The 16,934-nt window shown below is 41.2% G+C and overlaps 1 protein-coding gene across 2 annotated transcripts in view; it reads left to right on the forward strand.

Annotated features, from left to right (window-relative positions):
* LOC136876202 (uncharacterized) overlaps nt 1–16,934 on the forward strand; it is a 105,889-nt gene that overhangs the window by 56,438 nt on the left and 32,517 nt on the right. The window lies entirely within an intron of this gene.

The raw sequence follows: 16,934 nt of genomic DNA on the forward strand, positions 1-16,934 counted from the left end.
TCATAGGCAGCTGATCGCTCCGATAGAGCGCGTTAGGCTAGAGTTCCGGTACCAGTTTTTGTATAAAGTTTGTGCATAATACGATCTCAGGTGCAGTACACGTCAAGAAAGCATCATTTTCTTACTAAAATATTTTTATATCAATTTTCATTGCTGTAATTATTTTTAAAAAGAATTTGGTGCAGGTCTTTTCTGAGGAACGTGTCGCAGTGTTGCGAGAGACGGCAAGGGCAAGCATTGTTTACAACTGTGCTGTGTTACACTCAACACAGTAAACTGCTGCTAGATGCAACTAAGTGGTCATTCCTCTACGTACAAATTGTAAAAAAGAAATTCTACTGATTCTACAAACCCGCCTAATCATTTTCGTGCGGAGTGACAGGCTATAATTTTTACTATTTTTCGGAGAATCTGTGGGGCCCCTTAAAAGCTCGGGCCCGCCTGCATTGCAGACCCTGCAGGTCCTAACATTACGCCCTTGACAGCATCTTGGTCATTCGTCGGCGACATGACACTGATGTGATCATGTTACTGTATGCACGTTCCTCCGAACTGTCAGGCTTGTTAACTTTCCTGCAGAGCTTGCACATGGCAGAGTTGTAGTCTGGCTGTCTCAGTTACAGTAAAATGAAATTGTCGTATGGCTTTTAGTGCCGGGATATCCCAGGACGGGATCGGCTCGCCAGGTGCAGGTCTTTCTATTTGACTCCCGTAGGCGACCTGCGTGTCGTGATGAGGATGAAATGATGATGAAGGCAATACATATACCCAGCCCAGCCAGCCCCCGTGCCATTGGAATTAACCCATTAAGGTTAAAATCCCCGTCCCGGCCGGGAATTCAACCCGGGACCCTCTGAACCTAGGTCAGTACGCTGACTGTTCAGCCAACGAGTCGGACTCAGTTATAGTTATGGATGAGTTATTATTAGTTGTTACTGTCTTCGTGCTGTGAATATTCTTCCCACTTCTGTCCGTGGCACCGTAGTATAAAGGCTAAAAGTATTGTGAACAAACCCGACGTACCATTTTATTATACAGGAGAAAGTGTGTCTCTCTCTCTCTCTCTCTCTCTCTCTCTCTCTCTCTCTCTCTCTCTCTCTCAGCTTCTGCAGAGAAAAGTACTTTCATTTTGTAAACCAAGTTCGATGAAGCGAGTTTTAAGGTTTCTGTGCACCGGTAATTTTAAGGGGATTACCAAACGTGGGGATCACAGATTTTTAGGCAGTGTCTTCTTAATAGGAAAGCCGAAAAATTATTTCTTTACGAATAACAGGGAGTAAAATTCCAAGTGTAACTTGTCAACAGAGTAGGGCGTGGCTCCCAAGTAAGGTGCCGGATTCTTGTGCTCCACGCCCCCCCCCCTGTGGGGGTGTCTTGGGCATTTCGTACCACTTGATTTTTGAGGACATTTCTTACCACATAGATAGTTATATACCTGCCAGCGGTTTTCCCGTAATCCTCAGATATTTACGCCAGGACAATCCGTACCATTTGATGTCAAATTGGAATTCAATTTCCACGTCAGCGGACATAATGAGCCTGACAGACACACTTTGGAAATCAGAAACAATTCGTAATTTACAACATTTGCTGAAGATAACTTCTATATTATTGTAATAATTGCCCTTTAAACTATACTTATCATTTGTTTATGTGAATATTATCATAAGAGAGTCAATTTCTTGAAGTATAAATCCTGTAACAAAACAATACAATAGTAATATACACAGATGGACATAAGTGTTCACACAGAGGCCTATTAGTCATTATAAAATAGGCACGGCAGCAAACTGCGTACGTTGTTCGGTCCATCATGAATTGAAACGATACATTGTGCATACATACACTAAAATACGTATAGTAAATCCCGATCATACATGAAGAGATGAGGAAAATAAAGCCGGCCAGCGGCGGTGTGCCTGGACAGAAGTCTTACACACACCGATGAAAGCTGCCAACAAAAGAGAGTAGTACGTATCAGTTCTGGCTTGAACATTGAGGAGTGAACACAGTTATGGGCCTTGCAGTGGCGGTTCGTGCATGAAGGGCTTTCGGGCGCCGCCCCGCCGCCTTTACTAAAACACGTAACATAATTTCACTCCGTAGCTGATTATATAAAGAGATGGACAATGTAGCAAAGTCTAACTTATGGTACTGTGTTATTCAGTTATTCAATGTTATCTTTATTGTTTTGGCTGTAAACGTTTCACTTTTTTTTATTTTCAAAGACAAGGCAAAGACTGTCTGACCGTGGCATCCGTTCAGCAAGCACGATGTTTTCTCTTTGGTCCAGCACAATGTTTTCTCTTTAGACATTAGGCGGTCGGGTGCTGGCAGGAGAGCCCCCAGTAAGCTCCTTGAGTTTAACAAGAGTGAGGGGTGCGGGAGGAGCCTTGGAAGACGATTTGGGCTTGTCAGGGGAAGGAAGAGTGCAGGCGGGGTGTATGCTTAGAGCATTTAATACTTGAAGGTTATATGGGCTGTCCGGCAGAGCCCGTAGCAATGTCGCCAACCACTTTACAATGTACCTAGGCCTTTTCCCACACGTCTTACGTTAACTGTTGTTAGAGGTTAATTCCAAAACTGCTTACAAAACAATGGATTCCATTAGACTGACTATTTAAACAATTCAGTTCTAAAAATAAGCTAAAATAAATATTTAAAATCTAATCATAAGGTGACGGCACTATTTGTACGTTGGTCACATTTCTTTGAGAATTGAGGAAGCCGAAAGGAATTCTGGCGTGCATTGTTTATTTGTTCTCGTGAATGGCATTGTCGTTTGTGATCAGTGAAACAGGAGTAGCCGTGATTGCAGTAGCTGTTAGCCGGCTAATGTGTGTGTGTTTAAATGCCAATGTAGTGTAGTGTTGCTGTGCAAGTGTTCAGTAGATAAAACTACGGTACCATAATAGTTTAAATAACATTGTAAATTCTACCTTCAGTTTTAAGTGTCGTTTTAATATCTTCATTAGTGTGTTTAGTAGGCCTACTTACCTGCCCATTTGAAAACTAAATGTTACAGTCTTAATTTAGGAAGACAAGGAAGATGAATTCTGAAAATAGTATTTTAAGTAGTGACGGGAATTTAAGTTTTGAACATAGGATAGAATTGAAGAAATTAGGGTCTTCTAGGCCGAATTTAAATATTGCACAAGAACAAAAATGCATATAGGCCTACTAGGAAGTTCAGTCCGTCACTTTATAAGCAGACTGACTGGCTGTGCGGATGTGAGAAAGAATGCGTTCTTCTGTTACTCTTGTTTAGCAATGAATGTCGTTGACGCTCCATGGACATCATTCGGGGTATCAGACATAAAACACCTAGGTGAAAAAGTGAAAAAGCATAAAATGAGCGAGAAACATATAAACGCTAGTATTGAATTTGCTATGCTTGGTAGAGTAGATATTCGATGCGAATTAGACAGCGCATACAGATTTAAAATTAAACAATCAAATGAACAGGTTTCGAAGAATCGATACATTCTTAGTAAATTAATTGATGCTATTAAGTTCTGTGGGAAGTTTGAACTAGCGCTCAGGGACCACGTCTGTCTGATAAACCAGGCATTATTCGAGGTTTAGTCAATTTAATGTCAGAGCTAGACAGCACACTGAAAGAACATATCGAAAGAGCAAATAACAGAGTAGCCTATTTGTTGGGTTATCTAATACCATACAGAACGAGCTTCTGAATCCAATCTATGCCGTGTGCCATCAAACGATTTCGGAAGAAATCTCTCAGACAAATTTTGTGGCAATTCAAGTTGATGAAACCACCGATTGTTCCACCTTATCTTAACTCGTTTTTGTTGTACGGTACGAGCTGGGTAGCAAAATAAATGAAAAATTCATAAGTTTTGTGTTGCCTGATAATCACTCAGCAGAAGTATTCTGCAGTATTCCAGGACAAAGTCATTGCGCAGACGTACGACGGCCATTCAGTAATGAGTGGAAGGCAGACTGGCGTTCAAGCAAGGGTCAAGGTCGTTTACAAAAACGCTCATTTTGTGCACTGCTACGCGCATCAATTAAATTTAATTGTTGAGCGATGCGCTACTCAGAATAAGCAGGTCAGGATCTTTTTTTAGTAATTTAGAAGGGTTTTCATAATTTTTTCAAAATCTGGGAAACGAACTGCTGTTTTGGACGAAGTGGTAAAAAGGCGCATCCCAAGAAATGCCACCAGAAGGTGGAACTTCAAGGCACGATGTGTAAGTACGGTTTTTATGTACAGAAATCGTATTTTCGCTACATGATCGTTCTGCATCGGAAGAAGATACATACAGTGTTTAGCCAGTGTCATCGGATTATTATTATTATTATTATTATTATTATTATTATTATTATTATTATTATTATTATTATTATATTTCATCTACAATTATCGTGGTGCTGGACAGTGAAAACTGGGCCATTGGAAGGGGGGGGGGGAGGAGGAGATGACGGCACAGCCCTGCCAGAGTAAAATGTCACGAACCGCCACTGGGGCCTTGCTTATATTAGAAGTTGATACTGGTGATTTACGGTGGAATGGGAAAAATTAGGAAGGAAACTACAAGGGAAGAAAGAAAAATAATAGTAACTCTGTATGAAGAAGGCAAATCATACGCCAAAATTGCACAAATCATTAAACGAAGCAGATACACAGTGTGCAGTATCATTAAGAGTGGTACGAAATGTCCGGTGTTATGAAATGTCCATGGTACGAAATGTCCTAGAACCCCCTGTGGGTTAGGGCGGTAGAATACGGTTACGTGCCAGATGCGACCGTGCCGGGTGCGACCCGGCCATTATCGTGCCAAAACCGAGCGCAAAAGCATCGTGCCGCATGCGACCCATCAATCACTTACAATTGATCTGCAATTGCTTGTACGTAGCTAACTTGGTCTTTTCGAAAATAAAGGTCTGACACCGTTGTTAGCAGGTTCGAGTGCCGTTGGTCGAAAGAAAAATATAATAATGTTGCTGGCTTTACGTCCTAGTAACTACTTTTATGGTTTAAGTACACGCTGAGGTGCCGGAATTTAGTCCCGCAGGTCTTATTTTACGTGCCAGTAAATCCACCGACACAAAGCTGACGTATTTGAGCACGTTCAAATACCACCGGACTGAGCCAGGATCGAACCTGCGAAGTTGGAGTCGGAAGACCAGCATCTCAACCGTCTGAGCCACTTAGCCTGGATGAAAAAAAAAATCACTATCAGAATGTTGGCCGGCAGGGTAGGAAAATTGGTGGTAGACAGTTTCTAATCACTAGATTGCATGCCAAAAGCCGGGATTCAAATCCAACACTTTTCTCAGTGTTCAGACGGAGTGAGGGGATATGACGCTGCTGATGATGATTCGTCCGTCGGATGGCGACGTAAAGCATTGAGCAGCCCCCTTGGTATTATTCGAAAGGGGTAGGCTACGTGCCGAAACCGGGTTTCATCTCTCCCTACTTCATTATCATGATCCCACATCCAGACGCGCAGGCCGCCCAAGGGAGTCAGGTAGAAAGACCTGCACCAGGCAAGTCGAACACGTCCTCGGACACTCCTGGCACTAATAGGACACGATAAGTGAGTAGGCCAAAGTCGTAAATAATTTCAGAGAATTAGGATCTTTTTATTGCTAGTGGCATTACGTCGCACCGACAGGTCTTAAGGCGACGATGGGTTAGGAAAGGGTTAGGAATGGGAAGGAAGCGGCCCTGGTCTTAATTAAAGTACAGCCCCAGCATTTGCGTGGTGTGAAAATGGGAAACCACGGAAAGCCATATTCAGGGCTGCCGACAGTGGGATTCGAACGCGCTATCTCCCGGATGCAAGCTCAGGGCCGCGCGCCTCTAACCGCATGGCCAACTCGCCCGGTGGGAAAAGACGTAAACGCATCACCATGTTTGGTGTTGTAAAACGAGTTTCCCCCAGAAGTGTTATGTAAAGTAGGGGCAGTAGCTGCTTGTAGGACTTATTGAAATGGCATTGCACTTCGTTTAGCTTACCTTATCTTGGGTGATGACACAACTTATCAAATGACAATTTGCTTGTCAACGCCGGTCGCATCCGACACGGTTACAGATTATGCGGTCGCTAGTGGCACGGGTCGCATGCGTGATGCGGCACGGTCGCATCTGGCACGCCACCGTAGAATACATCTGTCGTAAGAGCTGACTGAAAGGGAAACCCCAAGGGGCTTTCATCTTGGATTCTTGGGAGGTTGGGTAGCCAACCGGGAGGCCTCTAGCTGAGTTTGACGTTGCTCCCCCTTACTTATGCCAGTCTATTTTCTTTTACCTTTTCTGTCCGACCTTCCTTGGTCAGCTCTTGCTCTCTTTCGATCGCGGCGGTATTAGGTTTGCGAGGCCTAAGGCGTCTTCCATTTTCATGCCCTTTTCTCGTAACCTTCGTTCTTCGAAGGATTGAACGTCTTCATTTTTCCTAATGATTAGTGGTAAGAGAGGATGTTTCCCAGTCGTACTTCCTCTTAAAACTATAATCACCACCACCACGTCTTGTGACTTGAGTTCACGTCCGAGTCTCAACGTTTTCTTTTTTAACTGCGAATAAAAATTCCTTGATTTATAATTGTATAACCTACTGCATATGTAATTGTAAATAATTGTTCGGCTCCTTGGCTGAATGGTCAGCGTATCTGCCTTCGGTGTAGAGGGCCCTGGGTTTGATTCCGGCTGGGCAGAGTACTTCATCCACGTCGTTAATTCCTCTAACTCGGGGGCTGGGTTTTTGTATTCATCTTAACATCTCCATATATATACAACACATTACACTACAGATCACAACAGAAACACGCAATAGTGAACTTTGGCCGTAAAACTGGGCTAAATCCATATAAAGTGCAGACCCGACGTTAACTGCGAAAGGCCAGGGAGAAAATGAAAATTACGTAATTGTAAATAATTTTGTATCATTAAATTGCTATTTAACGCTTATCATTTCTCGAATTGATTTCCTCTCATGAATATTTTTGACGTAGTATACCTGCATGTCTGTTGTTTCGTTTCAATACTGGGTCCTTTAGTAAAAATTCGTATGTCTCAAGGTGTGTAGCAGATTTTCTTTAGTAATTCAAAACTGTTACTAGTATAAAATAATAAATCACCAGAAAAGTGGAAGGCCCGAATCGAACGAGTTGTTTGCGCGCTTTGGGCCATGTATTGTAGTTGTTAGCTTGCATTCGGAAGTTGGTGGGTTCGAACTCCACTGTCGGCAGACCTAAAGACGTTTTTCGTGGTTTCCCATTTTCAAACCTGATACAAATTTAATGAAGTTAGTAACATTATAAACAATTATTATAGTAATCATATAGGCCTGTATAATATACCTTAATTAGGGACACGGTTGCTGCCTTCACAGTCCTAGTCCTGGTCTATCCCATCGTTGCCATAAGACCTGAGTCGGTGCGACGTAAAACGAATAGCAATAAATAAATAGATGCATAAATAAATAAATAAATAAATAAAATATTGGTCTAAAGAGTCTCCAAATAGGTTTCAAGGTCAGATGGCGCTATAAATTTTATCTTTAGAACTGGCAGCGTTGGTGTCCTTATCTCTTAGTGAGGGGCATGCGTATCCGTCATGTCGTGCTTGAACTCGGAGCTTGTCGCGTCCGGTAAAAATTAGTATTTTAAAGGTCGATTCACACACATCTTCGGGACGTGACAGAGACATCGGGACGTGACGGCATCTTCCGGGAAAATAAAACTTGTCACCTTGTAAACGAAGTGATGAGTTCCTACACTTCCGTTGACGGCATTCGCCGTGACCTTCGATGCTTCTCCGTGATCCGTGCTGGCAAACCGTATTCGCTCGACAACGATATTTTCTTCTTTTCACGGACGCGATTTCTCTCTTTCCACCTTCCCGCTTCTCAGTTTTCTTGGAGTGCTGTGGTTTTCTGTGTAAGTTTGAACTGAACCTTACGTCCTGAAATGAAGGACGAACTGCTGACTGAATTAGGGAAGGCACATTATTTTTTATATAATTCAGCTGGTCCGAAATACATGGACAATGGCTTGAAGAAGCGTATATGGGACGGAATAGGGGAAGAAAATTGAAACTGAAGGTAGGTCATTATAAATTATCAGATTAAGAAAAACAGTGTGTGAAATTGATCCAAATTTAATGAACAATTATTATAACACTCATATAGGCCTGAATAATGTAATAATATTATTACAAATTGGCATTCTGAGAACTTGACATATTAGCATTTCAAGAAGGTTTACGGACACTCACAAAGCGACGTTATCGACAGCTTTCATGGGTGTTCTTGCCTCGGTACTGAACCAGCTTCTGAGCTGAAATAATCTTTTAACCCATACACTATGTTTTAACTTATCCCTTATGAAACAAGCTTCTCTGGTTGACTTCCCTCCACGAGGGGGCAAGTTTTGGAGCTGTGGATTGTTAATCATTACAGGATCAGGCGTAGTTTCTCAGGAGCAGTGAAGTGCCTCACTCGAAAGATCAAGTGCTTCTTTTCGATTGAATAAAAGTAAACTGCAGATACTTTGTTCTGCGACTTGTGCAATCGCTTGGCTACTGCTCACGAATGACATCAGTGTTATCGTACTCCATCAGAGTCATCACTTTTAACTGTAGCTGTATAAACATAAACAAAACCAGATGGCTGTCAGCAAGGTTTAAAGCGTGTTATCATCATTCGAGCATAGACAGCAGCTCTGAAGAAGAAACTGGCCGAGAGCCCCGCGCTTCGTTTTTGTCAGTTGTTAGAGGTTTTCCCGTTTTGTTTGAAAAGTCGCAGTTACCGAAGTCCAAAGAGCAGCAATCTGCAGCTTTAAAACAAATTGTACCGGGCGAGTTGGCCGTGCGGTTAGAAGTGCGCAACTGTGAGCTTGCATCTGGAAGATAATGGTTCGAGCCCCACTGTTGGCAGCCCTGAAGATGGTTTTCCATGGTCTCCCATTTTCACACCAGGCAAATGCTGAAGCTGTTCCTTAATTAAGGCCATGGCTGATTCCTTCCCACTCCCAGGCCTTTCCTATCCCATCGTCGCCATGATACCTATCTGTGTCGGTGCGACGTAAAGCCACTAACAAACAAGGAGAGTGACATTGTATGATTTTGACACCAGACGAGTTGTACCGAGCCGATTCGATCGCAATGTGTTGTAAGGACTGAAACAAATATTTCCTGATCTTGAGTAATTCTTCCTACAGCAGCAATGAAGGAAACTAAAAAAAACACGGAAATCACCAAGTTTGGATTATTTTGATAGGTACTGTATATTGTAGGCAAAGGAGAGCATATGTTTAGTGTGAGATTAAGATTTCACGTGACGGGCGTTAACAGCAGAACGCGAGAGAGTAATACACTGCCGTACTGAATAGGTATATTCATCCGTGTATTCTGAGACCCAACTATAAAAATAGCAAGGTGCCGTACTTAACTCACGCTACTGACTTCAATTTGCCCCAAAGTCACAACCCTTTTTATTGCAATCAATCGAGGCACACGGAAGGTCTTTAACCCGCCAGTGCACGGGTCACAAAAAGTTACATGAGTAAACGGGTTGGGTCTCACAGACCCATCATCATATTTCTTTTTTATAGTGTGCTAATATATTTTTATTTTCAGTATTCATTCTCTCCTATTCCGATAACATTATAAATACATTGCTGTCACAAAACCGTGGATGATTAACACTTACTTAACATTTTACAAAGCAATTCTCTAACCACTGCAAATTTACACACAATATTTTATTTGATCACAAAATTCAGAACTTATCAAGTCAAAATTTATGAAATCGTCATAACCTAATCTTCACGATCCAGAATGTTCACTGGAACATTCACATTTCAGCTTTACCTTCACTGCACACAAATACGGAGAGTTCAATATACATTAACTTTCTACACAAACAGCACGAGTAGCGGGTCTTTCTGTCTCTACAGTATGCACGACGTCCTCTTTTATTTTCTGTATTTTCATATCCTGTTTCTACCGTCAACCCAGATATCCTTCTTGCAGCATCACGAATGCTCTTAGGGAGATATATTCAGACAGCTCTTTCTCTTATTTGTTCTTCAGTTACAAGAAACAAGAGTTTCTTCAAAAAAATTGCTATGTTCCTTGCGTCTGGAGAGTTAGAGTTGTTGACTCTGAATTTTAAATATGCGTTACAGCCTGTAATATTCAGCAACGCATAGACGACCATCATTGTCCAAAGTCTGGTGTTTCGAGCCGTCCTTTCGTCTACATAGCCTACACCACCCTTAGCTGAATTATAGAATGTGACTATTACAGGCTTCCTCTTTCCTTCTATACTTTCCTCAGTTTTATCATCGCTGTGCATCGACGAGAGGAAAACCACAGTAAATTTCATCATCTGATAATGGTTCCTCCAATAATGCGGCAACTCGTTCCATATCACTTGGATTGCTCAAATCATAACACTCCTTTTTCTTAGACCTACGAAGAAACGAACTCATTAGCCCAGGTCAACCCATTTTCAGTGTCACCTCTGTACTTAAAACCCAAAGAACTAAGGTGAAAGACAGCCAGGCTAGCTAAACCACGGATTTGGACAAAACGCTAAGATATAATCACCCTCTAATCTTCTTTATGTACATGGTTAACATGGAAAGACTAAATGCTTATGATTTAAAAAAACTTACACGACTGCACGGGTTGGGCCTCACAGGCCCACAGAGCACTTTAACTTACCACTGCTCACGTACTAAAGCAATCACTCCCATGTTCGTCTGCAGGAATACTACACCGGTGATAAAAGGAAGGTAGCAGAAGCCGGAAGTATGCAGCTATCACCGTCTATCAGAAAATGTTGGAAATACCAGCGCATGGGTCTCTCAGACCCAACCCGTGCATTGGCGGGTTAATTTTATTTTTATAATCTGTGAAACGACAGGCCCACTGCTACTACTACTACTACTACTACTACTAAATGTTTTCATTCCTCCCCTGAAATGAAGGGGGAGGCGGGCCTCGTAGACGGTGACGCCGTCTTGCAGTCCTGGATATTTGTTTTGGAGAAGGAGATGAGCGGAGGTAAGAGAGTTGGTGACTGTGGCCTATACCACTATGCGATTATGGAAGTATCTAGATTCCTCATAGCTAGTGTCTGCCAGGCATTAAAATGTGTATCAACAGTAGAACGAATAAGTTTGACTTAGCGCAAAAGTTAGCAAATAGTCCTGCTGATATACGGTTGTTTTGCTTGATGATGCTTATTGTTTTAAGGGGCCTAACACCGAAGGTCATCGGCCCTAGACGGTTGTTTTAAGCCATACATTAATATACCGTGAAATCTAAATTGAGGTGCCTGGATACCTTCTGTTGTGAAACGTCTATTGTACTATTTTATACCTTCGATATCCGAAGCTACGCTGCTGAAGTTTCATGTAAATAGCTTTTTAGCTCTTTCAGCAGCAAGTTCTCTCACTCAATTCCACTTGCTTTACATTCACTACCAAGGTCCACTGCCATGGGCTAGGGATCAGCATAGTAGTTTCCCGCCGAAATGATTCGAGTTTGTTCCTCAGCTTTGCCATGAATATGAGATTAGTGTGATGGATGGAACGAGGGGTACTCAACTTACGTAAACTCAATTCAGGAGACAAGTGAATTCTTACTTTTACTCCTGACAAATGCTGGGATGGTATCTAACAAACAGGTCACGGCCTTGTTCCATTGCATTACAAATTGCATGCATTGCTAAATGCTGTCTAGAATGACATAAACTTCATATGTCTCTGGAATGCAACTGCATTTGAATCTGAAATAGAACTCATTGCAGAACATTTTGATCACTCTGTGTGGCAACTTGATAGGAAGGAGTATTGTTTGAATCGTTGAAAAATGACGTCGCTTGTTCCACATACTCTGAACCATGACACTCTTTTCACTTCGTGCCAAGTAGAGGTCAGTTCAGTGGTAACTGAGGTTAACTTACTCCGCTTGACCTACAGTGTTCGCAGAATTCTTAACTTCTTGAGTTATTCATTAACCGGGCTGAGTGGCTCAGACGGTTGAGGCACTGGCTTTCTGACCTCAATTTGGCAGGTTCGATCCTTGCTCAGTCCGGTGGTATTTGAAGGTGCTCAAATACTTCAGCATCGTGTCGGTAGATTTACTGGCACGTAAAAGAACTCCTGCGGGACTAAATTCCGGCACTTCGGCGTCTCCGAAAACCGTAAATGTAGTTAGTGGGATGTAAAGCAAATAAAATTATTATTAGTTACTCATTAGAGACGAAGATAGCTTAACTGTTTCTGGTGAACTGCATTAGTATTGAGTCATTAAACATGAATTTCGTTTCTTGGGATCACCGTCAAGATGTATTAATGGAAAGTGCCCATGGAAGTTAATTTTGACATAATCTATACTAATATTATAAAGAGGAAAGATTTGTATATTTGTTTGTAACGGACAGACTCAAAAACTACTGAACCGATTTTAAAAATTACTTCACCTGTAGAAAGCTACATTGCCAGTGAGTACCATGGGCTGTATTTTATTTTCAAAACAATTCGCTTCTGGGGGGGGGAGCAGGGGGAGATATAAAAATATAAAAATAATAGGCTAATATAGGCGAAATCGAATATATCGTTCAAGGACGAGGCAAAGCTCATTTTAAGCCCCTTGACGCAAAGAACAAAACTCGGTAAGCCCTACGGGCCCGAAAACCAACTGTTATGGAGATATTTTCACCACACTACCCCTGCTCTGGAATCGGATAAAAGAATTGAACTGCCCTAACCATGGCAACGTCAGCTACAGGATTCTAGAAAGCGAGATTATGCATGTACGTTTGGGCATAGCTGCCAACCAAAATTGGTACATGTATGACTTACTATCTGGAAAAAAATATACTGTTTTGTAAGACACTCATAGGGTTCCTTTGGGCGGGGATGGAAAGGGGGTGAAATATAAAAATAATATATATGTCATTGTTTGTTTTTATGTATGTGTTACACTCCTCCTAAACCGCTGGAGTGATTTCAACCAAATTTGGTACACTTATGGCTTAGTATCAGGAGACAAACTGCGTGGGGGTAAGACAACACCCTTACGGGCAGGGGAAAGGGGGGTAAGGTATAAAAATAATCTAGACCAGTATCGAATCAATAGTTTTCGTGGTCGTTGAAATGAATAAGTGACACTCCGAAAATTTTTAATTTCATGTTCATCCTCCTTTGGAGTGGGTGGGAGGGGGGAGTGAGATATAAAAATAATCGAAAATAGTGTCAAATCTATAGTTTTGGGGTCACGGAGTTGAATGATGACAATCCAGATTTTTTATCTTTTAGGGGTGGGGGGCGAGATGGGGACAGTCTCAATGACAGTTGAAATCCTGTACATCGTATCTATAGTGCGACGGCTAAATACATATTGTTATCACTTATTAATTTTTGACAGGATCAAATACTTCCCAGTCGATTCGAGCTTCCATAAGGACAAAGTTTTACTCGAAAATTAAATAATCTAAATCTTGAAATCAAACACAACTAAATAATTCTAAAACTACATTATAGATCGTAAGATATCAGTCTGCAAGTCAAACAAGAATTCTATAAAAATTCACCTACACATAACTAACTGGTAATACAAATCTTAAAAGTAAACATTCAGAAACTGTTCGGGCAACACCGGGTACTACAGCTAGTCTGTAATGAAATTAGAGCCAGCGGCATGGTAAAATCTTATACTTTTATGGATTGCCGGGGTTTGCTATACATTGTTGACAGATATAAGTTACTTAGTTGTGTTTAATGGTTTAATTGTGTTTTTGTTTGCCTCATTCTTGAATTTACGGCACAAATTTACTTTATTAAGTAGGGAACATTCCGATTTTACCTTACTATCTGACACCCCAATATATAAGCTAAGCTAAAAGTTTTCATTCCACATAGAAGGTAACCTCTTCTCTCTGGCCAGGAGATTCGGTATGTTGAGGTGATGCGAAGGATTAAGGAGAAGGGGAGTGTGATGTGCATTGGTGAAGGAGACGAGGGGAGGGGGTTGTCGACCTCTCGGCCAAGTGCTTTATTGTTATATCAAAGATTTACGCCAATTACAACATAATTTTACAATGATTATTTCAGTATTTATAATTATTGTGGGGATCCGTTATAGGTGTCTGGAAATCACCTAATAATTACCATAATAATTGCAAATACTGTGTATATATATGCAGTTTTCTTCTTCTTTTCACACACACATATATAAATAGGTGTTCATATACCGGTACAGAGTAAAATATTGTTTGCAGGCCTTACGTTTTGTACCAATATTAGGTACAGATGTTATCTTTTACAGGAGAACAGCGATCTATCCGTTTCTGATGTACGGTAGCTGTATGAACATTTCTTTCGATATTTTCTTACCAGGGTTGGTTTCTCTTTAGTTCCTGCTGCATTCGCTCAAAGCAGAACCATTACATGATCTTTGTTCATCTAATTTCCTACAGTGACGTGGCCTGATGAAACATCGCCTAGAGATGGCGCGCCTGGTGCACCCATGGGCTACATGCGCATCTGAATGTGGGATGATGAGGTAGGGAGAGGGTGAAATCGAGTGTCGGCACGTAGCCTACTGCTGTAGTATAACACCAGGGGGTCTGCTTAAAGCTTTACGTCGCCATTCGATGGACGAATCACCATCAACAACGTCATATGCCTTGGAATTGGATCCAGGCTTTTGGCACGTGATTGCCATGGTGCAATTTTTTTCGACCAACGGGACTCAAACCGGCTAACCACGATGTCAGACCATTATAGATTTAACGCCCTAACGATCATGGTTACCAGACGGGCACCTAAGAGATGTTTCATTACGACAGACCATTGTCATTGTAGGAAGAAGATACATCCACAATAAATTCCGCCTCGTCTGCATTATGCATTTTTTTTTCAGTGCTGATTCTTTCATCTTTGTTTGATTTGGAAAATTAATCTAAACATTCGTCCACCCTTTTCTGTTAAATGAAATGCCCGGTTTCTATATTGTATGCCTTTGTTGGAAATTGTTAAGCCAGCCAGTTTCACGAGAAAAAATTTAGGGCACGTGCAGTGCCTACATTGTAATGACGTATCAGCTCCCTCTGTAGATCATTAAGTGTCGTTCCTTGGATTCAAACCCGGTAAAGGTAGTCGGATTTTTGAGGGATGGAAATAAAGTCCATTCAGCACTCCATGTTGTACAATGTCGGTATGTATAAGATCTAGGTGACACATTTAGTTTTGTGTGATTTCTTGATTGGGTCTTGTTCTTGGAGTGAATTCCATAACAGAGTCGTTACCAGCATTTTCAGTACCTAGTTCCTTGCGCTGGCTCCTTGTTGACTCAAGATGTGTTGCCCTGGGCTGAGTAGACAATGAATCATTCAGAAATGATAACAGAGGGGAAAAAGAGCCGGTTGGAGGTTGAATGGCTATCAACTCCGTCACCTGATCGGCGTTACTCCAGTTTCTTGAGCTTCTTTCTGTAATAGTCCAGTATTCCAAGCCAGGTTTTCTGAAAAGAAAAATTGTTTCAGGTATCTGGCTACAGGCAGTTCGTTTAATGTTCCTAGAAGCAAACCAGAATTTAATTTCACCAGTTGGAAATACCAAAGTATTCAAGCCCTTTAGGCCTTTCAAATCATGAAATAATAAGTTCACGACTGAACAGGCCTAAAGATCTGAATACCCTGAAGTTAACTCAGTCATAGATGCTGTCCAGTAGAATTCTGCTTTTGTTGCTAGACAGCAGCACAATAGGAATGTCAAAATTGGCAACCAGGTCACCTAGATGGCACCACTTATGGAATTCTGCATCTTAGTAGCTGAGGCCATATAAATTATCATTGAAATTAAGAGAATAGATTGGGACATATATTTGTTTATAGGAAGAGGACTTAGGGTTTGGAATACTTTACCAAGGAAGATGTTTGATAAAACTTCTTTGAAATCATTTAAGAAAAGACTGGGTAAACAAATGATAGGAAAGCAGCCACCCGGGCAACAGCCCTAAAAGCAGATCAGTGGTGACTGAAGACTGTAATAGGTACTGTACTGCATTATTTCCTATTGGCTGGGACCTTGAAAGAATTGCTCTGCTACAGCATTAGCTTGATTGTCATTAAAATGACAACACACTAAATAGTAAAACAAATCTACTGTACACCATAGCTCAGGGCATAACATGCTGTCTGGAACTTATATATAAAAATAAAATAACTGGACTCTGGAGAAAGTGTGTTCTAACCCCACATTGGCTGTCTTAAAAATGGTATTCCGTGGATTCCTGTTTCTAGGCAGGCTAATTCACAGACTTTCAAAAAAATTAATTTCACTAAAAAATGTATACACTAAGCCTTTCTGAAAATGTTATGGAAAATTTATGGGCATAATAAACCCAAAAATGTAAGAGAGGATCAGTCATCAATTTTTTCGCTAAACCATTTGGTTGATCATTAGGGGTCACTGGTTCATATCTCTCATATGTCCTGCGATGTAGTGCCCTGAATTCGCAACAGAAGTGTGTTAATATTAGCATTTAAAATTCTGAAGGAAAATGCATGGGGTACACAGAAACGATCAGAATCTCTGTTAGCGAACGGAGTACAGACATAAGCACTTGACTGTGGACCACACGGAGTGAACAAGTGGGGCATCAGGAAAGATAAATTTAAATAATTTTTTTTCCTGAGTTTTTGCGCTTGTATCCTGTGCTGGGTGAAACACACTACAAAAATTAAATAAAAATATTGATGTTCGCAGTATGTACAATACAGTCATAAACAATTAACAGTAATCAGTTATCACTAAACATATCTTCTCAACGACCCAAGGAATCTTTAAAGTTGAGCTGTAAAAGCCTGGTCTGTTAAAGTCAGGAAATCTAAATAACATAAAGAAGATGTTTGGCATTAATAGCAGTGTACATTTCTGATCACCTATAT

Source organism: Anabrus simplex, chromosome 6 (genome assembly GCF_040414725.1).
Source record: "Anabrus simplex isolate iqAnaSimp1 chromosome 6, ASM4041472v1, whole genome shotgun sequence".
Taxonomy (NCBI): domain Eukaryota; kingdom Metazoa; phylum Arthropoda; class Insecta; order Orthoptera; family Tettigoniidae; genus Anabrus; species Anabrus simplex.